This window comes from Gopherus flavomarginatus, chromosome 17 (assembly GCF_025201925.1).
Source record: "Gopherus flavomarginatus isolate rGopFla2 chromosome 17, rGopFla2.mat.asm, whole genome shotgun sequence".
NCBI classification, from domain to species: domain Eukaryota; kingdom Metazoa; phylum Chordata; order Testudines; family Testudinidae; genus Gopherus; species Gopherus flavomarginatus.
Window position 1 is genome coordinate 26,006,404 of NC_066633.1, and position 18,564 is coordinate 26,024,967.

The 18,564-nt window shown below is 45.7% G+C and overlaps 1 protein-coding gene across 9 annotated transcripts in view; it reads right to left on the minus strand.

Annotated features, from left to right (window-relative positions):
* Positions 1–18,564, minus strand: part of LOC127036060 (zinc finger protein 250-like) — a 153,996-nt gene that overhangs the window by 22,588 nt on the left and 112,844 nt on the right. The gene's annotated exons all lie outside the window — the stretch shown is intronic.

The window sequence follows — 18,564 nt, forward strand, 5'->3', positions numbered from 1 at the left end:
GACCTCCCCCCTCTGAAAATTTCAATGAGTTTATGGCATGGCTCCATAAAGGCTCGCAATTACTCAAAGCAGTAGGAATTGACATGTTGCAGGAACCACTTCTGGTGCAAACCCTTCTGAGACCCCTCAACTGTCATACCCTCGGTTTTGATGATGATGTTCCGCAGATGCTTAAATGCGTGGCTCAGAAGCACCTTAAGTTATCCAGTGAGTTGGCAGCCCTTAAAGGAATTGCAAGATAGCCAGGGGAAGCTCCAGCCAAGCTGGCTGACAGGATTCAAACTTATACTAGATTAACAGCAGGGTTTGCTAACTTGGAAGATTTGAAGCAGCTTGTTCTGGAGGCGCTGCCTCCTGGTGTGTTAGACTGGATGAATGCTTGGTGTGAGAATGGAGGTAAAGAGATACCTTGGGACGAATGGATTGCAAAGGTAGAGATGGCAGTGAAGCAGCAGGAAGGAACTCCTGTTAATGAGCTGCGTACTCAGTTAGGACAGTGGAAAACAGAGGGTCCTGGATACTCCCCCCGTGGTCGTGGCCAGGGTTGGAGAGGTCGTGGACTAAATAGAGGTGGAGGTAATAGAGAGAGTGCGTGGGTACCTTCTGGAGTTCTAAAACAGGAAAATTTGAACCTGAAAGGGGAGATTGAGAGACTGCAGGCACAGCTGCAGGCGTGTATGATTGGCAAGGAGTCTCAACAGGAAAAAGATAAGATAGCAACGAAGGTAGCTAGGGCGACGGTCCTGACATCAGTAGCGATTGGGTCGTTTAATCCTGATACAGTGGCATAGGACAGCCCTATCCACGACTCGGAATGCGTTTTTCAGCAACCCATGACAATAAATGTCTGGGGGCGCCCCCATTTAAGCATTCGAGTCGGGGAGGGGCTAATAGATTTTTTATTGGATACGGGGGCTGGAATTCCTATAGTAAAAGATGACTTTAATGCATATCCAGTTGGACAGTCGGTGCAAATACGGGGAATATCTGGAACTAACCCAACGTATAATGTTAAAACCCTTCCCCTCCAGTTTGGGATGCATACCGTTCACGAGAAGTGCGCTATTGCAGGGAGAGAGAATCTAATTGGGGCAGAAACTATTAAACGACTGGGATTAATCTTGGATTTTCCAAACATGCATTAGACAAACTCTCACTGTAACGCAAGGCACAAATGATATTAATCTGATCTCTGTGAGATTGGCTACACAGACGGTAAAAGCAATAAAGCCTAAACAACCACCTCCCACACCAAAAGGCTGGGAGAGCTGGTGGACTGAAATTCAAACCGTCTGGGCAGCGGATTCCCTAGACATGGGCAAAATGCAGACCTCTGTTACATTAGAGGGAGACATACCTCCATTCATAAAACAATACCCAATACCCCAGGAAGCAAAAGAATCACTAAGACAAGTGATAACGGAATTGGAAAAACGAAACTTAATCAGAAGGTGTTCAGCACCTAACGCGGCACCAATTTGGCCAGTTAAAAAACCTGTTGGAACATGGAGGTTAACTATTGACTATCGGGGGCTAAACAAAACTGCTAAGCGGGAGGCACCCGTAGTGGCAGCTTATCCTGAACTGTTGGAGGTGGTAACCTCTGACATGAAGTGGTTCTCAGTCCTTGATGTGGCAAATGGCTTTTGGAGTTTATCCTTAGACCCAGAGTCTCAATATCGAACATCTTTTGTATTCCAAGCTATGCAATATTGCTGGAATGTTTTGCCAGTGGGGTACTGTGACGCATCAACAATCTTCCATACTGTAGTGAGAAATATGTTGGAGAAAGAGGGGTTACTACAAACGGGAAGAATTGTTCAGTATGCAGATGACATTTTAATAGTCAGTAAAACAGAGCAGGAACATGAAGAGTTAATGCGGCAGCTGCTAACTAGCTGTCAAGCTTATGGCTTAAAACTTAACCCCTCTAAGTCTCAGATTAAACAGATAGAAGTGAAGTGCAGTATCTGGGAATTCAGCTCAGTTCGGAGGGAAGGTCTGTGGATAAGGAAAGAGTAAAATGCATTGTTAACCTGCCTATGCCGGTAGACACCAAATCTTTGCAGTCCTTTTTGGGACTCACTAACTTTTGCAGAGAATTTATGGTTGGATATGCAGAAAAGGCAAGTCCCCTGTATGAGGTACTAAAAAGACCATAGTGGACCTGGACAGAGGAGGCAAGTAATGCATGGGAAAGTCTAAAACAGGGATTAATGGAGGCACCTACCTTGGCCGCCCCTAACAATTTCCCCTTTATACTATATCCTAGTGTTAAGAATTTCTGTATCGTTAGCATGCTTATCCAGGATATGGGTGCTGGGGAAAGACCCATTGCGTATTATAGCAGGGCTCTAACTAGTCCAGAGAGTAAACTGGGGGTTTGTGAGCAAACTGCCCTTGCTGCTTACTGGATGCTACAAAAATCCCAGGCAATTGTTGGAGCAAGCAAGGTGATTGTAAAAAGTCACCATGCACTGGGGAAGTTACTCAGTCAGGAAAATCTGTCTAAAGGACACATGAGAGTTGATAGAACCATTCAATGGGTCTTTGCTCTCATGTCAAAGAATGTTCAATTAGTTCCACTAAAAGAACCAGAGACATCTGTATGGGGACTGACTGTAAATGGTCAGGAACACGTACATGAGCCTCAAAGGGAAGCGAAGGCGCATCCTGTGTTTAAGGCAGCGCCAACTGACCAAGTGATTGGGAAAACCATTTGGTTTGTGGACGGCAGCTCGTACTATGAGGAAGGAGAACGAGTCACTGGCTTTGCAGGGATTTGTTTAAATGGGAAGGAACCGAGCAGCGAGTTCGTCCAGTATAAATTGGCTAAAGGAGGAACACAGGTTGCAGAGGCGTCAGTGGTTTTGGAAGTTTTGAATAGAATGAAGGGCAAGCAATCTGAGCTCATAATAGGAACTGACTCTGATTATGTGTATAAGGGCACCACTATTTACCTCCCATGGTGGCAAAGTATAGGGTTTACAGGAACTGATGGTTCGGAAATTAAGCACAAAACCCTATGGCAGCAAATAGAAACATTAACAAGACATTATACAAAAATCCGAATGGTTAAAATAAAAGCCCATAGGAAAAAAGGGCCCTTGCAGTGGAGAAATGAACAAGTAGATACACTGGCTAAGGAGGCAGCCCTTACTGTCACACTGTGGGAACCAATGCCTGTGGCAGTAACCACTAGAGCACAGGCAAAATTAAAACAGGAAAATGAAGCAAACCACCAGAAAGAGGTACAAGGTTTACAAGAACTTCAGGCAAAAGATGATTCAACCCAGCAATGGATAACTGAATGCCCCTCACAGTGGCGGGGTGTCTCCTTAAAGAAAGAGGGAGAGCTTATCTTGGCTAAACCAGACAATGACTGGGTTCTGGTAATCCCACAACAAATAAAGTACCTTCTGTTAAGATGGGTACACGGGTCACTTGTGGGAGGTCACCCATAACTCGAGGAGGCACTGGAAAAGCTTAAAAAACTGGGATGGTGGCCGGAAATGAGGGAGGATTTGAAGTTGTATATTCATGGCTGTTTAACATGTGCTAAGCAGGATCCGGCTAGACGGAAAAGATGAGGAGAATTAAAGCATCAAGCCTTAAAGGGACCCCTGCAACGATTACAGGTGGATTTTGTGGGGCCCCTACCTATTACCCCCAGAAAACATAGATTTTTGTTCGTAATTGTAGATAGCTTCAGTAAGTGGGTAGAAGCATTTCCTACCAAACAGGAGGCTAGTTGGACTGCAGCAAAAGTATTAGTAACTGAGATTTTTCCACAGTGGGGGCAGCCACATAGCATTGATTCTGATAATGGCCCTGCTTTTATAGGACAAGTGTATCGTGATATGGGTACCTGGGCTGGTATTCCCCTACCGCTACACATTCCCTACCACCCACAAGCAGGGGGACAGGTGGAAAGGATGAATAAATCTCTAAAAGTTGAACTGTCTAAAGTATGCAATGACTTAGGAACAAACTGGGACGTGGTACTCCCATGGGTCCTTATGAGGATCCGTAGCCGGCCAAACCGCATGACAGGATTTAGCCCATATGAAATTCTTTTTGGAAGACCAATGCCAGGTTGGGAAAATTTATTGTATCCCCCAGAATGGGAAACTCTTACAGCATTGGCCACCACAACTTGGATGAATAGCTTTAAGTATTGGTTGGGTACTGTCCAGGGAGCGGCTGCAGAACAGCAAGCAATGGAACAGCAAAAAATGAGTCAGGCATTTGATGGACATAGTGATATCGAACAATGGAAAATCGGAGATCAGCTGATGGCCAAAGTAGAACTGCCTCCCAAGAAAAAGTTTCCTAAGAAAGTATCAGAGGGGTAAGCCGTGTTAGTCTGGATCTGTAAAAGCAGCAAAGAATCCTGTGGCACCTTATAGACTAACAGACATATTGGAGCATGAGCTTTCGTAGGTGAATACCCACCTTGTCAGATGCATCTGACGAAGTAGGTATTCACCTACGAAAGCTCATGCTCCAAAACCTCTGTTAGTCTATAAGTTGTCACAGGATTCTTTGCTGCTTTTCCTAAGAAAGAATGGTCTGGGCTCTGGCTCATTTTAGATAAATTGGGGCCCTGTCTGTACTTGGTCGACATAGACGAACAGCCACTATGGAAGCATGCCATGCAATTAAAGGAATATAAGGGTTAAATATGCATGTTACATGTCTGTGCTTGCTTTACAGAAAAATACATAGGATAAGTGAAAAAGGTAAGTACCACAGAAACCTTCCAATTAAACAATGGAAGTTTTACAAGCTTTAATCTTAGAGCTCCATCTGCACCCCGCTTATTGTTGTATGTTGCTTGGGGGCAATTGAAATGCTTTGAATTGTCCAGACCTTATCCGGTCAGACAATTAAGTGCAAGAGGTCAGTTTACTTGGGGTATTGGTAATATGATCACCATCTGGTGGAACAACAAGGACACTTCCGTGTGGATACTGGACCAAGTAGGAAAACAACCGTTGTGGATGTTAGCGCCAGGCATCTCATGGATTAATAATGTATCCACCGCCCCTTTAGGAACAAGATTCCTGTTCTTAAATCCACTAAGTGATCAGATCAAACTGGCTTTGTTAGATAGGGATTATACCAAGGAGGAGCCAATGGAAAAGAAACAAAAGTGGCTGATGTAAATGGTCCTATATTAGATACTATGGCTATGAAGTATTGTTGCTATAAAAACAAACAAACAAACAAACAAAAAAAACATAACAACACCTTTCGTGTACCCATAAGAGAGAGGCGAGTGTTGCTTTGTATTTTTACAGGTTAAGATGCCAACATGAATACGGACCCTGGCAGGCATTTTGGTGATAGCCCAAGACTCAAACGGACAGGTCGATGTCATCAGGCTCAATCGAACACATTCGGTTACCAGGACCTTCTGGATCAAGACAGCAAATAACTCTGATGGATGGGAGATAGCAAGTCAGCAGCACCCTATGGGGACTGTGTTAAAGTTGGTGTGTGAAACTGAGGGAAAGCGACAAATGGAAAACATCCTCAGGGTGTCGCCCTTTGCAATTCTGATGGCGTGGGGATGGACAGTTAAGAACGGTAGCCAAATTCAACGTGTTTCTGTCCCAGAGCTTGAGAATGCGCAAAGACGAATTGAAAAGGAACTGACCTTAAGTAAAGAGACACAGGGGGAGTATGCATGCTGTTGGAAGGTTGATGTTGTTGTTAATTGTAAACCCATTGATATTACTGCCCTTCCTCATCCAACTTCCAACAACGATTTTCCCAGTATTGCACAACACCATGAACATAATATAAACAAGGAAAGGAAGCGAGCAACTCCAGATATGGAGCGCGCTCTAGTGGCACCAAAGCTAATTATGGAGGGATATCTTACAGGAATGGTGAGGGAGGATCTTACTCTAACATGCATTATACAGCCACACCTGCTTGAGACCAATACAGTCTATTTGGACTGGTTTCGAGCAATAAACCCAGTAATCAGTTACATTGAAGGACAGCTAAAAACATATGGGGACTGGCTAGGTAGGGTGGAATTTACAAATGTGCAAAATAAGTGGAGTGCATCAATCCGCATTCGCAATATACAACTAAGAGATGCAGGTACATACACAGGGACTTGGTCTATAACCCCGAGTACCAGTAAATGCATTTACCATGTGCAGGTCTGTAAGGATGCCTGTCCCACAAGAGCCCCCACGCCACCTCCTTCCATTCCTCCACACATTGATACTACCCCGAAGAAGGGATGCCCAATTACACAACCATGGCCTATATCAGGGATCTTCCTACACCCCACTGCGGAATATATGGTGAAGAATGTAGGATGGCTTTACATTCTACTAAAACTGGATTTTGCAGGTATGGCCATGCCAGAGCAATGTCCCAGTCGTTATAAGAATTGGTTTAACTCTGAAATGCAGATTCAGTTACAACTCTGGAAGGGCTCTCAAATTATCCCACAACAGAATAGAGACAGAAGAGATACATTGGGAACAGCCCTGGGAGGTTCTAGCCTTGGCATGTCCCTATGGAACTCGGCAGATATTGAAAATCTTAATTTGAAAATCAACACCATGGTGGATGGAATAGGCAAGGCAGTTAAAACAGGGGGACGTATTAGTAGTCTATTACTGGACCAGCATGCAATCACTATTGATAATATGCATTTAATTGTACAAGGGTTTAAACACCTAAATGCTACCATTTTGTCTCTTATCAACAGTATACAAAACAATGATGTTTCACTGGCAGTGGCCTGTATGGCCTATGGCAATAGGGTAATAGATATAGTACAGCAAAGTTTTCTGCAGTTGCAGCTTCAAAATTGGCCACGTATCTTAGACCTTGCAGCCATAAAAAAAATACAACAGGGCATAACCCATATGGTGCCTATCTTTCTACAATTTGCTAAATTTGATAAGATTCCAAGACGGGATCAGGAGGAGGGTAAAAGCATACACCTCATGATGGCAGTGCCTAGATGGGTACAAGAGCCAGTTAAGGTATACTATGCAAACAGTGTGGGGACGCTGGTAAATAAGACATATGTGCAACACTACCCCACTGTGCGCCTGGTAGCTGAAACTGGCTCAGAAATCAATCAAACGTGTTGCACAAAACATCATGGATGGTGGCTGTGTGAGTGCTATGCCAAAACTGACATTAATGTCACTAGGAAAGGCTGGCCACGACTAGTACAAAAGGAATTGGTTACTGAGGTAGTGCGAATTCAGGACATGGCCTCTGCCACAGGATATCACAATTTCTCCATAGATGGCAATGTCTGCCCCACAAGTGAGGCAGGATTCTGTGTGCCTGTGACAAGCACTATTCAAATAGGAGCCCATGCCTTTTGGCCAACAAGAAAGGGTAATGCTGTCACTGAAACGGTCATCCTACATGAATGCCTACAAAACTTATTAATTGATCTGTTCCCCCCGTGTGAAATTTTTACAACTAGGTATACATGAATTAGTAGCAAGAACTAAGGAATCCCTAATACCTATAACTCAATTGATCCAACAGAAAATAAGTGAAATTGATACGATGCAAAGAGAGGAGGAAACACCCTGGTGGGCAATCCCAGAGGATGTGATTTTACATTAAGTGGTCCGCACTCTGAATGTACTCCTAATGGGGATCCAGGCCCTAACTGTTATAGTTTTAATAGGAATGTGCTGCTATATGATCCGTCAAACAAAGAAAGCTAAGCTACAAGGTCGAGTAAATAAGGGAATGGAAATGGCAATCAACACTGCTGTGGTACACCCGAACAATCATTTCATAGAGGATTTAAGGCACACTGACTAACAAATATGTTATGACAAGATACATACATACGTACATTACAAATATATAGAACATATATTCCATAAGTTACATTTATATCCTTGGTATAGTTTCTATATCCTCACAAAGCCCTCAGTAAGACAACAGATAGGCTACTGACCCCAGCGTACGTATGGTCCTGGGCCTAACATTCCCAGGCCTACCATAAGGGATTAAAAAATAATTGGATAATAAAATCTGTCTATCAGTCGTATGAGGGAATGTGCAGACTAGAAAGACAGATGGGGCATTAGTGTATGGATGGTAAAATAAGGTAACCACATAACACCATTTAGCCCACTGGGTTATCCTTAGTCCATGCATTATGCTTTTCCAGGACGATGGGTAAACATCCTCCCCATAAAAAGACAAAAAGTGGGGGAATGCAGTAAGTGAAGACCCTGATAAAGGCCCAGCATGAGGCCTGAGCTAACGTAATGGTCAAGACTTTGCTACCATAAAGCAAAGTTAGGCGGTGAGCAAGAGGCAGGCCATGCTCACAGAAGCTGGCAAGAAAAGGGCTGATGTTGCATAAACATATATCCACCTAGTGTATTAAAGTATAAACACGGTACCAGAACACCCTATGCTGGAACATTCCACAGATAATAAGGAACAGGCTGACCCATCCCAATGACAAGGCCAAAAGGGTAATATGATGGATAGAGTTGTTTTGTTCGAACCAACAGGTACAAGGTGAGAGGCGGCACCTTACTACGTAGAAGAGTTGTACCTTGCTACGTGGAGGGGTTGCACCTCATACGTCAGGAGTGATGTGTAACTTGTTTGTACCTGTGTATAAGGATGTATCCCTGGGGCGGTGTCTTGGTCCGGCCGAGGGGGAAATGGAAAGTCCCACCACTGACTGAGCCAAGTCCATTGACTGGGGGCACATATTCGTAGTATGTCCTCTAGAGTAAAAATCTAGAGGGAACTATTATTGTGTCCAATACGGCAATAAACCTGGCCGAAGTGCCTTCGTACCTTACTAGACTCTGTGGTCATTGGGGGTTCTCTTCGGGTCTGCTGTGTCAACTAACTGCACAGAGCTGGGACAGCACACAGAAGGAACACACGCACACAGCCGAGAGATATCAACATTGAACAGAGCAGAGCACCACACTGGTAGGCATCTGACAACACAAGGGACTGGCCTAGATGACCTCTCGAGGTCCCTTCCAGTTCTATAATTCTATGAACCAAAGGCCAGAGAAGAGCAGAATCAAAGGACTCACTCGGGGGAATTCTCCCTGTCACTGTTCCCAAGGCAGCTCTCTCAGGTTTACAAAGCTGTTTGATGCTCCAGCCTTTATACAGTCTCTCCTAGGAGTGCCCCTTTTATGGGCTGGGCCTAGTTTTAGCTTTGGGAAGTGTGACTCCAGGGGCTCTGAGACTGGGTCTTCTTGCCTCAGCAGATCTTGTTTCTTTCTGTGGCTCCCCAGTGAGTCCAAATGAGTAGATACTCCTGACAAACTGTGAACATAAGAGCTGCCCACTGCATCAGACCAATGGTCCATCTAGCTCAGTGGCCAATGCCAGGTGCTTCAGAGGGAATGAACACAACAGGTAATCATCAAATGATCCACCCCGTCACCCACTCCCAGCTTCTGGCAAACAGAGGCTAGAGACACCATCCCTGCCCATCCTGCCTGTGATACTGGCAGATGAGGTGTTAGCTCTTGCAAAAGTCCCAGTCTTCATTGAACAGGAACAAACGCATAGCTGGAATCAGTCTGACTCACCTGCGTTAGTATTAGAGATTAGGATTATAAGAATGCGTTTACACTTTATTGAATGCTTTATTGAGTTGCTGCCTGGGTTAATATCTGACTAGTTGCATTGTGAGCCTCTGTGGCTCTGTAAATCACCAGACAGGAGAGAGACTTTACCTAGGCGAAGTGCTGACTGGCAACCGAATGCATTACATCCTGCCTGGCAGGAAAGGTTCATCAACACCAGAAAGACTATTATGCGATGTTAAAGATGACAAAAGACTGTTGTTGTGCTCTTGATTTCCCATTAGTTGAGTTTGCAGCTCAGAGCACATGGCAGGAAGGGGATAAAAAACCCCATACAGAAGGAACTGATTATCTGTATGCTGCTTGGACTCTGGGGTGTGGGGGTAGTGGGAAGTTTCTAGGCATAAGCAAGACATCCCCACCTAAGGAGCCTGGGTTAGTCCTAGGGAAGATATAGGGCTTGCTTATTACAGAAGCTTCTATTACCTTTTGAAATTTAAGACTGTAACTTGTCTCCATCTATAGGATTACCTGCTTTAACTTCGTAAACAACTCTTGTTTCCTTTTAAATAAGTCTTAATACAGGTTATTACAGGAGTGGCTACAAGTATTATCTTTGTTGTGAGATCTAAGACTCAACTGACCTCAGTAAGTGACTGGTTCGTTGGGACAAGGTCAGGCTTGACAAAGCACTGGCTGGGATGATTTAGTTGAGGGTTGGTCCTGCTTTGAGCAGGGGGTTGGACTAGATGACCTCCTGAGGTTCCTTCCAGCCCTGATATTCTATGATTCTATGACTGGCAGTAACCTGAACATTGCTGTGATTCGTGGGGTAAGGCAGTGGTTCTCAACCAGGGGTCCTGGGCCAGCTGGGGTCCACTAGCAGATTCAGGGCGGGGGCCAAGCAAGACCAGCATTAGACTCACTGAGGCCCAGGGCAGAAAGCTTAAGTCCCAGCACATGGGGCTGAAGTCCAGGGCCTGAGCCCCTACCTGGGGCTGAAGCCAAAGCCTAAGCAATGTAGATTTGTGGGACCCCTGTGGCATGGTACTCCGAGAGAGGAAGAAAGTGCCCTGAGGACTCAGCCAGAAGGTTGAGCCCTGACACACTACTGGCTTAGAGGGTCTCTGCCAGTCAGGAAGGGCCAGCAGCGAGGGAAGACTGGCAACTGATGGTTGGAGGGGTGAAGAGGTTTGGGGTATGGTGGGGGAAGAAGCCTCTGGGACTGGATAACCTGGGGCTGGGCAGTCTCCATAGGGGACACTTGCTCCTCCTGTGCCTTTTCCACCCCCTCTTGTGAGTACAGAATGACCACCCTGTCCCCACCCCCAGAGCCAGCCGTGTCTCAGGACTCTCCCAAGTTGCACCCACTAACTCTCTCCCCATTTGGGGTAGAGCTCGGGGCAACAAATTACCACCAAGATGAACCCAGCTGAATACTGCCTGCTCTGGTGTCACAGAGGCCTCTGGTGGGTGAAAGGCAGAACTGCAGCACTTCTCAGGCAGGCAGAACGTATCTTCTTCAAGCCAAAAAAAGTAATTCTGTGCTGGACGTGAATTCTGTGCATACGCAGCAATGCAGAATCCCCACGAGTAACTCACACCTGGCACAAACATAACCTGCTCACTCCCATCTCTTCTCCCTATGTGTCGAGTCCCAGAGCTGCTGCCGTCATTAATGCACACAGGCTTTCACTCCTGTTAGTGCTGGCAAGACCCAATCCAGTGACAGGACTGAATCTTTATTTTCCTATCACATGGGAGAGTGTTAGCTGAGGGGGATGTGAGATGGGGAGGGGGTACAAAGGGGAAAGTTGTTGTACCCATGTTGGTCCCAGGATAGCAAAAAGGTATTTTTAATTGGTTCTAAAAAAATTACCTCACACACCTTGTCTCTCCAAGAGATCTGAAAGTGGCACAAGGAGACAAACAGGAAGACAGAGCTCAGGACTCTAAACCAAACATTGCAAACCCCTGGAAGAAACTACATTTCCCTTCTGCCCCTGGGTATGTTTGTATCCTATATGAGGGAAAACCCCATTCCCCTCACAGCAGCAAAGGGAGACTGCAGCCAGCCCCAGATGGTCTTTCCCAATCCTAGCATGTTTGTTGTGACAAAGTTTGTGTGTGGTGGGTACACAGGCTGGGTACAGCTGGACTGATCTGCAGATTGGAAAGTCAGGGCGACTCTAGCACAGCTTGGGGGCTGTGGGCAGGGGGAGCAGTTCTGGAGCTGGGCCTCTGTCCTCTCTAGCTCCCATGGCACATGGCTCTGGCAGCATCAAGTGGGTCCATCACTGCAGGGGAAGGTTGGGGTAATGTCTGAGATCAGGGTGAGAACTGGAGGGGGGGTCCATGCTCAGGAATGGGGGATGGAATTCACCTCCCCACCTCTCTGCAGAGCTCAGCAACTAGGGATTTATCCAGTGAAGTGAATTTCACTCTGGGTGACTGAGTCAGCCACGGAAAGATCCTTGGGCCATCGGTTCCACACTGGCCACAGGAGTTTACTAGTTCTCCCTCCCCAGACGGCTGGAGGCAGCCAGGGATAATTAGTGGGTTATGGGAATTAGAAGATGAAAATTCACTAAGAACAAAGATATTTGTGTGTTTATTATTAAATCCCCAGACACCCACCAATCCCCGTCCTCCTTCCGATGAGCTATAAATATCTAAGGGGCTCAGCTACTGATCCTGCAGTCAGTTCCTGCCCTTCCCCACTTTCTACAGCAGCACTTTTAACACCAGGGCAGGGAAACATGTAAATACTTTGAATCAAATTCCAGAAGCTGCTGAGCATGGAGAAGTTAAATGAAACCAAGGTTCCGTCTCTCCAAGGACCTGGCCCCTAGTGCAAAATAACAGACACTCCCCAGAAATCTGAAATGGTCACTTCATAACTGACAAAATGTTATTAATCTCTTCACTCCTGGGAATTACAAATAAGAGAAACAACCCAGTGAGGGTGATATCCTGAGGAAAAGATCTCATGTGTCTTTAGATCATACCGATTTGTAATCTGGAACTATATACACTAAAATGCCTAATTCACAGCCCTATGGCAATTGCCTGGTGTCACTACAGGGCAGAATTAAGGTTGGTGCCTCAGTTGTGAATTTCCATCCCCTAACATATTGCAATTGCTGTTAAGTGGGTTTGACAAAATTCATTTTGTGTATTTCTCTCTTTTAATTTCAACAGATAGCAATATCTATTTCTAAGCCCTTTTTTCTATGTTTACAATTTCAATGTTCAGAGTTGTGGGAAGTTGTGGGGGTCGTCAGACAACAATTGTTTCATAACAGTAACTGCTGAGCTTCCAAAAGCCAAATCATATAACTGTTCAAAGAGAAATTGTCAATGTCACACCCAAAATATACAGTGTAAATATCCTTAAATCAAACTCCACTTTCTCCAGAAGCATTTCTGTATATTACCTATACAAATATTTTTTTCATCTGTGTGTGTGTACAGTGAAATTAACATTTACTGCAATTTATTCACAAAAATCCAATCCTTTCAAGCATAATTCTAAGTAATGAAGTACTTGAATTCTTTCACTTCCTAGGCTGGAATGTTTCATTTCACGACAATTACACCCTCCCTGTGATGTATTTTACCCTCACTACTGTAACCTCCTCTTGATGTAGCTCCTGTCTACAAGCTCTGCTGAAGCCAGTGGCATGATCAGGTGACACACTGACATGAGCAGAGACACATGGGGGAGGGTGGAGGACGAGGTAACATGGAGGCTACCAGAGTTGAACGTGGGCAGTAAGAGTAAAAGCCCTCTCAGCCTCTCCTCTCTCCCACCTCCCAGAGTCAGTAATTCTGAGAAATCTTTCCCTGAAATCTAAATAGTTCCAATATATGAGACAGTGACTAACGCAGGTACCTTAGGGGCTGCAGCGCCAACCCCCTGCCTGGATGAGGAGGGTGATCAATTGCAGTAGAAATGGGTTAGGCTGGGAGAGAGCACAGCTATGTGGGACTGGGAGCTGAGTTGACCAAGAGGCCAGAACTCATGGAGGGGTTGGGAGAAGAAGTCAACAGGATTGGGTAGAGGCATTTCAGTGTATTTTCTTCGTTAACCATTCTGACATGTATTTAATTTAGAAACTTTTCATTCCCATCTAAACACCTTGGAGCTAAGCTGGGTTGATGCATTTCCACTTACAGTGGTACAGTTGTAATTAGGTGCTTAATCAGATGCTTATGCAACACAAAGCAGTCAATAATGGGTGTGCTTTCATTCATTAACTTTACTGTGTTCTGTGCATCGCTTTTAAAAAAAGATGGTATGAGGGAGTGTCAAAATTTTAGGCATTAAGAAATGGTAAGTAGGTGTCAGTTTATTTCTCATACGTTTCTCTCATAATTTTAATGTCAGTTTTGAATCACTATTAATACCATGTTGTTTTAACAGCAGTAGGGTTCATTTGTATAATTGTTTGCAAGATTTCATTGGATATTCTGAACCAGCCGTCTTCACCTTTAAGACTGCAAGCCCTGGCCGGTGACATGTTCCTTAGAGAGCTAACACCTGACGAGCCCTTTCGCCCTAAAATGCGCATTTGGCTCTTTGACGTTGCGTTATCCACCCCACCAGAAAACGCTATAGGGAACCCGGTCATTACAGCCGACAGTCACTAGGTATAGTTCTACCAGCTATGGGCCAACATTCAAATGGTTCTGTTTGTTTATCTTTCATTCAACTTTGCAATTCTTAGATCCCATTTAAAAATTGGAAGTCAAATAACCAAAGCGAGTTAAGAAGAGAGCGGCATCGGGCATAGGTGGGGGTAAAACAATAAAGGGAAAGAACTGACTATGAAAACAGGAACATCGCAAACTATCAGAGCCTCAGACCCCCACCCAACTGGACCCACCCCAGCCAGGCATATCAAGCTGGGTCCCTGAAAAATTGCCCAGCCCGTCTGGCAGTGAACGCTGCGTGTTCCAGGCAGAGCTACGGTGTGTGCGTCTGCTCTGCTGACATGCTGCTTTGGTACGGAAGGCACCACAGCCACAGGGAGCAGAGACATGGACTCCTACAAAACACATTCCCAGATACACCTCCAATGCCGCATCCCCCGCTGCCTCCCCACTGCCTGCCATCCCCTCCCCTACCTCCACATAGCCATTCTCAGCCTATTCCTAACACTTCCTCCCAGCCTTCAGCACTATAAATAAATAAAATATGGTGTTACAAAAGGTAGGTTGTGCCAGAGAAACCTGATCTGGATGTCCGTCAGGTTTTTGATACAGTTCCACATGGGAAATTATTTGTTAAATTGGAGAATATGGGGATTAATATGAGAACCGAAAGGTCAATAAAGAATTGGTTAAAGGGGAGTCTACAAGGGGGTCGTACTGAACGGTGAGTTGTCAGGCTGGAGGGAGTTACTAGTGGAGTTCTCAGATCAGCCTTGGGACCAATCTTAACACTTTTATTAGTGACCTTGGCACAAGAAGTGGGAGTGGGACACAAAGCCGGGAGGGATTGCCAATATGGAGGAGGACAGGAAAATCATACAAGAAAATCTGCATGTCCTTGAAAGCTGGAGTAATAGAAATGGGATGAAAATGAATAGTGCACAAATTCTAGTTGTTAGTCCCCAAGTGCATAATTTTGCAATACGGTGGGGATTTGTCAACTGGAAGTGACAGAGGAGGAGACTGGTTGATCACAGGATAATTATGAGCTGCCAGTGTGATGCAGCCATGAAATAGGTTAATGCAGTCCTAGGATACATCAGGTGAGGTATTTCCAGCAGACACATGAAAGAGTTAGTAATGTTATACAAGGCATCGATGAGACCTCATCTGAAATACACCTCTACCTTCTGCCCTTAAAGTCTGTGAGTCTATAAACTGTGCCATGTGTTGCACAGACACCAATGGAGATCAGGGCCCCATCGTGCAGCACATGGCAGAGAACCTGACTGAGATCAGCACCCCCATTCTGCTGGGCACTGCACAGACAGAGTGGGACGGTCCTTGCCCCAAAGAGATCACAATCCAAGGAGACAATGGGTAGGAGGAAAACAGAGAGGGGTTGTGACTTCCCCAAGGTCACCAAGCAGGTCAGGGACAAAGCCAGGAACATACCCCGTTAACGCCAGAGCCACATCACCTACAGCTTGGAGAGGTCCCCAGACCCCACTGTATTAGGCTGCAGGAAGAGGTGGTTTGTCCATGGATGCACAGCCTGTCTTGGCAGGGCAGCTCAGCTGCGGTCCCTGCACACAGCTGGGTGTGTGTGTCATGGGTCAGGAGAAGTCAGTGTCCAGTCCTGTGTGGCTGTACTCCTGGCTCATACCTCCAGCACTCACTGCTGCCCCTCCCTTACCAGTTGCACTGTTCAGGCAGCCCCAGGCCTCTGCAAGGTCACTGCCCTTCCCACCCCACCACTTTAAACCTTCAAACAGGGACATGGTGCACCAGTGCCAGAGTGCACTAGTGTAAATTCTGTCTCTACTAAGGGTTTGCACCAGTGCCTAAAACACCAGTGTGGCAGAGACCTTCAGTGCCCAAAACAGCAGCACGGTGGCACTAGAACTGAGATCTAGTTCTAGCTCTGTCACAGACCTTGCACACATCAATGTTTCTCCTCCCAACTTTAGTCTCTTTACCCAGCTGCCCACTCACTGGGGTCTCCTCTCTCTCCACAGCTGCTCACCACTAAAATCTGTGTGCGTGTCATGAGAGCTGAGCTAGTTCAGCTCTGGAATAGTCTTACAAGCGGGGGCTGTGGAGTCTCCTTCCCCGGAATTTTTTAAGAATAGGCAGGACAAACCTCTGTCAGAGATAATCTACATATACTTGGTCCTGCCTCAGCAGAGAGAGCTGGACTTGATGACATCTTGAGGTCCTATCTAGCCCTACATTTCTGGGATGCTATGCAATATACACGTATAAAACAACATACATAGAAAAACCACACAACAACATGATGTCAGGCCATTCAAAAAACAACAACAAAATGAAAAACTACATTGCACTGCATAAAATGACACAACACTAAGGAGAAAAAAGCAACACAATGCAAACTAACACACCTTAGGACAAAAGTACACAATGCAAAATAGCTCAACTCAAACCAACATAACACAGGGTATGGCTACACTTGAAATTTCAAAGCGCTGCCGCTTTGTGTGAGTGTGGTCAGAGCGCCAGCACTGGGAGAGAGCTCTCCCAGCGCTGCACATAAACCACATCGTCTACGGGTGTAGCTTGCAGCGCTGCAGCACTGATTACATTGAGGCTTTACAGTGCTGTATCCTGCAGCGCTCAGCGGGGTGTTTTTTCACACCCCTAAGCGCGAAAGTTGCAGTGCTGTAAAGTGCCAGTGTAGCCAGGGCCACAGACACCAAACAAGCTGAGGCAAAACAGCGCACCATAAAACTATGCAACACAACATGGTGCATCATAGTTCCAAAAGGCACCATGCAAAACAGCTCAGCGTAGAACAGGGCTGTCATGGCTTAAACCCCCACTCTGAACCTTAGCGTCCAAAAGATGGGGTACCAGCATGAATTCAATTACCAGCATGAGCTCAATTACCAGCTTAGAACTTGTAGCGCTGCCACCAACCAGGAATTCCAGTGCCTGGTACATTCTGGTCCCTCCAAAACCTTGACCGGGGACCCCCAAGACCCAGTCCCTCTGGATCTTAACACAAGGAAAGTGAACCCTTTCCCTCACCGTTGCCTCTCCCAGGCTTCCCCTCCCTGGGTTACCCTGGAAGATCACTGTGATTCAAACTCCTTGAAGCTTAAAACAGAGAGGAAAATTCACCTTCCCCTCTCCTTCTCTCTCCCCCTCCCAGACTCTCCCTGAGAGAGAAAGTAATCCTAACACAGAGAGAAAATTAACCTCTCTCTCCCCCTTCCCTCCTTTCTCCCCACCAATTCCCTGGTGGATCCAGACCCAGCCCCCTAGGGTCTCACACCAGAATAAAAAAACAATCAGGTTCTTAAACAAGAAAAGCTTTTAATTAAAGAAAGAAAAACAGTAAAAATTATCTTTGTAAATTTAAGATGGAATATATTACAGGGTCTTTCAGCTATAGACACTGGGAATACCCTCCCAGCCTAAGTATACAAGTACAAATTAAAATCCTTCCAGCCAAATACAAATCTGAACTCCTTCCAGCCAAATATACATTTGCAAATAAAGAAAACAAACATAAGCCTAACTTGCCTGATTTACCTAGTACTTACTACTCTGAGCACATAAGAGCCTGTATCGGAGAGATTGGAGAGAAACCTGGTTGCACATCTGGTCACTCTCAGAACCCAGAGTGAACAACAACCAAACACTAACAGCACACACAAAAACTTCCCTCCCTCAAGATTTGAAAGTATCCTGTCCCCTGATTGGTCCTCTGGTCGGTCAGGTGACAGCCAGACTCACTGAACTTGTTAACCCTTTACAGGCAAAAGAGACATGAAGTACTCCTGTTCTATTAACCCTTAACTATCTGTTTATGACAAGGGCACAGCACAAAAGAGAATTATTTCAATGTAGGCCTGGAAGGGATCTTGAGAGGTCGTCTACTCCAGCCTCCTGTGCTGAGGCAGAACCAAGTATCCCTATACATTCCCAGACTGATGTATCTCTAACCTGGTCTTAAAAACCTCCAGTGAAGGAAATTCCACAGCCTCCCTTGGAAGCCAATGCTAGGCAAACACAGACCAAAACAACGCTGCACATACACACACTGGGCTTGGGGTTAAGGGGAGAGGCAAGAATTCAAACAATCTGGGTTCAGTTCCCAGATTCTCCATGCAAACGTGAGCAAATTACTTCAGCTCTCTGAGCTTCACTTTCCCCATCTGTAAAATGGAGAGTCGCTTCCCATCATTGGCATGTTTAGCCTTTGAGCCTTTTGTGACAAGGCCTGTCACTGTGGGCATGTCCACACTGCAGTCAGACACTGGCGGCTGGCCTGTGCCCGCTGACTTGGGCTCACATG